Genomic DNA, 5,000 nt, shown 5'->3' with positions numbered 1-5,000 from the left:
ATGTTGAAAAAAGTGACAGAAATGTTGAAAAAAGTAACAAAAATATTTTAAAGTGATAAAAATGTTGAAAAAAGTGACAAAAATATTGAAAAAAGTGACAAAAATGTTGAGTGACAAAGATATTAACAAGTGACAAAAATGTTGAAAAAAGTGACAAAAATATTAACAAAAGTGACAAAAATGTTGAAAAAAGTGACAGAAATGTTGAAAAAAGTAACAAAAATATTTAAAAAAGTGATAAAAATGTTGAAAAAAGTGACAAAAATATTAAAGTGATATATAATAATAATTAGATAAATGTGTGAACTGTTTTTGTTAATGAAACAATGATAAACAAAGAGATTTCTTGTTCTTTAATTATTTTTATAACAGCAGTTTTTATTTCTTTCTAAGAATGAAATATGCTAATTCATCTGTAGCCAGCGTCCATATAGAACTACAGATTTTAGACTCTTATTTGTTTCTGAAAACAATATAAAACAGGAAGAGAGAATTGATCAAAAAATATACTCAGTTAATTATTTCTCTGCTTTTTTCTCACTTGTAATAATTCATTGCAATACTTATCAGGCAAAAGATCTCAATCTTTTGTTGGAAAACATGCATTACACATGAAACTACAGAAACCAAAGGGGAACTTTGGGATGTTTTCAAAATGTTTTTGTGTCTAAGTGACTGATGGGAACAACAGTCTTTGACATTGGTGCAGTCAGTGTCCACTAAAAGTGTCTGACAACATTATGAAAGGATCCCTACAGAGATAGACCTTTTAGTTAAAGAGTAAGATCCTTTTAGTTTAACATCAACCAGCCCTGAAATCACCTTCACCAAACTCCATGTAAATAATCAGGACTTTTATCATCGTAAAACACACTTCATTCAAAGTGGACAGAAACTAAATAAAACTACCAAAAGCCGTCTTGGTTCATCTTTCCACTGTTCCAACAATCACCACTCTGGTTTGGTTGAAATAAACCCTTAATTCACCCATTTACATGTGGAGATATGCTGGCTCTATACACGCTAAAAGTAGTGATTATTTACATGGAGTCTGGTGGAAATATGCTGGCTCTATACACGCTAAAAGTCCTGATTATTTACATGGAGTCTGGTGGAAATATGCTAGCTCTATACACGTTAAAAGTCCTGATTATTTACATGGAGTCTGGTGGAAATATGCTGGCTCTATACACGCTAAAAGTCCTGATTATTTACATGGAGTCTGGTGGAAATATGCTGGCTCTATACACACTAAAAGTCCTGATTATTTACATGGAGTCTGGTGTAGTTTGGTGATGGTGATTTCGGGGCTGTTTCATGTTAAACTAAAAGGATCTTACTCTTTAACTAAAAGGTCTATCTCTGTAGGGATCCATTCATAATGTTGTCAGACACTTAGAATAATAATCTGAGTCTGTCAGCAGCAACAACAGAACTTTTAGTGGACGCTAACGGATGCTGAACGTTAGTCACTTAGACACCAACGCACGGGCAAATAGGGTCCAGGTTGGAAAACGTACCTTTCAACAGCACAGTGAAATAAACACATATGACAGGTGATTTCATTTTTTCATGCAAAGCTTGTGATTTTATTTTTTATTATCATTTCTTTTCTAATTATATAAAACCGTCCCCTGAAATATGGCACTCTTGTTTTTCTGGTTTTTTTCTAAATCAAAACACATCAAGAACTTTTGGGAAAGAAAGAGAGAAAGACTTCCATCTACGAGAACACGGATTACGGTGCAAATCTGGATTCGTGTAACAAGGATATTAAAACAGAAACCAGTTTCCAAATGTAACACTTGATCCAAGTGCAGAGACAGACAACTGTCCCAAAAGCACCGAACACTTGAGAGAATGTTAGAGTACACCCTTCATCCGTATGTTAGTGTACATCCATCATCCGTATGTTAGAGTACACCCTTCATCCGTATGTTAGTGTACATCCATCATCCGTATGTTAGAGTACACCCTTCATCCGTATGTTAGTGTACATCCATCATCCGTATGTTAGAGTACACCCTTCATCCGTATGTTAGTGTACATCCATCATCCGTATGTTAGTGTACATCCATCATCCGTATGTTAGAGTACACCCTTCATCCGTATGTTAGAGTACATCCATCATCCGTATGTTAGTGTACATCCATCATCCGTATGTTAGAGTACACCCTTCATCCGTATGTTAGAGTACACCCTTCATCCGTATGTTAGAGTACATCCTTCATCCGTATGTTAGAGTACATCCTTCATCCGTATGTTAGAGTACATCCATCATCCGTATGTTAGAGTACATCCATCATCCGTATGTTAGTGTACATCCATCATCCGTATGTTAGAGTACATCCATCATCCGTATGTTAGTGTACATCCATCATCCGTATGTTAGTGTACATCCATCATCCGTATGTTAGAGTACACCCTTCATCCGTATGTTAGAGTACACCCTTCATCCGTATGTTAGAGTACACCCTTTATCCGTTACAGCAAACGATCATCAAACACTTCATATTCTGAAAATACAATCTGCTTCTGTAGACATCTTTATATATGTATATTCCAAGTGTCCAAAGAGGGATACAAAGAAGATAATTGAACATATTTTCAAGTTATTCTTAATAGGGCTGCACAATATGTAGCTTTTCATCGTCATCGCGAGATTAACCGGCGCAATTAACACATCGGGAAAGGCTGCGACATATCGGGAAAGTGACTTACACGCACACGCACGCATACATGCACGGGATATGCCCCCCCCCCTCCCCCGCCAATATTTAGAAGAGGTAGATTGGTCTTCCTCAAGAAAAATACGATTGGTTTTGGGAGATTAAATCCACTTTTTTTGGCCTTTGTGAGGCTTTTTCCAATGTTATCGTCGCTTTTTTTCAACATTTTTGACTTTTTTTTTTTCCAAAGTTTTAAGAAGTTTTCTAACTGAGCAGCTTTGTCTGAGAGAGTTTGATATAACAGGCCAAACAGTAAAAGTTCTGTATTTTAACTGTAGCTGCACACGTTCTGTTTTTTAATTACGGGACAAAGTCCGGTAACGAGCTGCCAGAACTTCTGTTATTTTACGGGTTTATTTCTTACAGTGTAGGAAATAAAGTGTTTGGTACGGAAACTTTTCTGGGGGACAAACACCCAGAGCCCCCGGTTATAATGTGCCCCCCCCCTCTCCAACATACACTCTTGTGCACACCTACGTCTTCCACAAATTGAGGGAAAACCCAGACAACGTGATTGCATATTTTCCTGATACCGTGCAGCCCTAATCCCTACCTTCCCTATGTCCGATGTATCTGTAATAACAGCAGTTCCTAGAGTAAAATACATGGCATTCATACAGTATGTAGGTCTGGTTCCAGCTCCACACTCGGGGTAGAAATTTCATCCAAAAAAGATGGACTAATGGGGATTAAATCTTCAGGGGGTTGAAACTAATCTGCGGCGCTCACGGCCTGATTCGGAGCTTTGAGAAGTCGGGACTGTCGCGTGCTTCGCGGGACGTTACCGTGCATGCAGGGCGGCGATTCAAACGGAAAGATGGGCACCTATTCCTGCAGAGATATGGAGGGGTATGGGTCTCTATCAGGGGGGTAGAGGTGGGGGGGGGGGGGGGGGGCTGCAACGATTAGTCGACTAATCGTTAAGTCGTTAAAGTAGTTTTTCATGCAAAAATAACAGAAAATGCTGCTTTTTTTTTTGCCTCTCAAGGGTTCAACGCTAAGTCCATTTTTTTAAAGATGACCCCTTTACCATTTATTTAATTCATTGAGGAAAAACGTCGGGGAATAGTTTGAAAACAACGTCAAAAAAAAAAGAGACAAAAATGTTAAACTTGGGGGGGGGGAAGTCAAAAAAGTGTTAAAAAAAACTTTAAAAAATCTGCAAAAATGTAAACAAAATCGACAAAAAAAAAATCTTAGAAATGTGAAACGTGGAAAGCATCGAGTGTAAAATAATGTCAAAAACACAAAGCACCAACTCAACTCTCTCAGATCAGATTATTAATTATACGATGATGTTTATTTACTCCCCACATCGGGCGTTGAACCTGCGGCCTCTTAAATATAAAAGATTTCCAGCTCTCGGTTTATATCTGAAATTAAACTAGAGATGCACCGATAGACTGTTGACCAGAACTGGCCGGTTTTCACGTGCTCGGTCATGACCGGCGACCCGCAGGTCAGTCTGACATATGGTGAGTTCATGCCGGTCAACGCTACAATTAACTGACAACATAAGTTATACCAGTTACAGTTCTCAAGGACGCACGCACACACGGACGCCACAGCACGGACGCCACGGCACGGACGCCACGGCACGGACTCTTTCTCCTTTCTCTCAACTTCTCCTCCGTGTGTCGGCGCTATTCTCCACATGTAGGAACCTGGTGAATTAACCTGCAACATGTCAGCTGTTTGGGAATTCTTCAGCGTGTGTGCAGAAGATAACAAGTTTACAATATGCAACACCTGCAAGGAGAAAGTAGGGCGTGGAGGGACGACACCAAAAACCTAAATCACATTTCTTTAGTTGATATTGATGTGAAAAGAAGGAAATGGTTCTAACATTGCTCTTTAGATGTGTGTGAATGTCCCACACCAGGAGTAATTTATATAGTTCTATTTTATAGAAAATAAATATGTGTGTGTGCTGTAAAGTGGTTAGAAAAAATGAAATCAGAATCGGCTAAAATCAGTATCAGCTGGTCTAACTCAAAGAAAATCAGAAATCAGAATCGGCCTAGAAAGTTGTAATCGGTGCATCTCTAAATTAAACTTAAACATCTTTGGGTTTTAGAGTGAAAAAACACAAAGTTTAACCCTTGTGTTGTCATCCCGTCGACCAGCTTTTGTTTTTTCTGGGTCAAAATTTTAAATTAAAAAAAACTTTTTTTTGGTGACGTTTTTGTGACATTTTTCAAAAAAATACATACATTTTTCAATCAACTTTTTCTCGACTTTTTGGTCACTTTTCCCCCCAATTTTTGGGTC

This window comes from Sander lucioperca, chromosome 2 (genome assembly GCF_008315115.2).
Source record: "Sander lucioperca isolate FBNREF2018 chromosome 2, SLUC_FBN_1.2, whole genome shotgun sequence".
In the NCBI taxonomy this organism is placed as follows: domain Eukaryota; kingdom Metazoa; phylum Chordata; class Actinopteri; order Perciformes; family Percidae; genus Sander; species Sander lucioperca.
The sequence above is the reverse complement of the archived record's forward strand: the minus strand, read 5'-3'. Positions refer to the sequence as shown.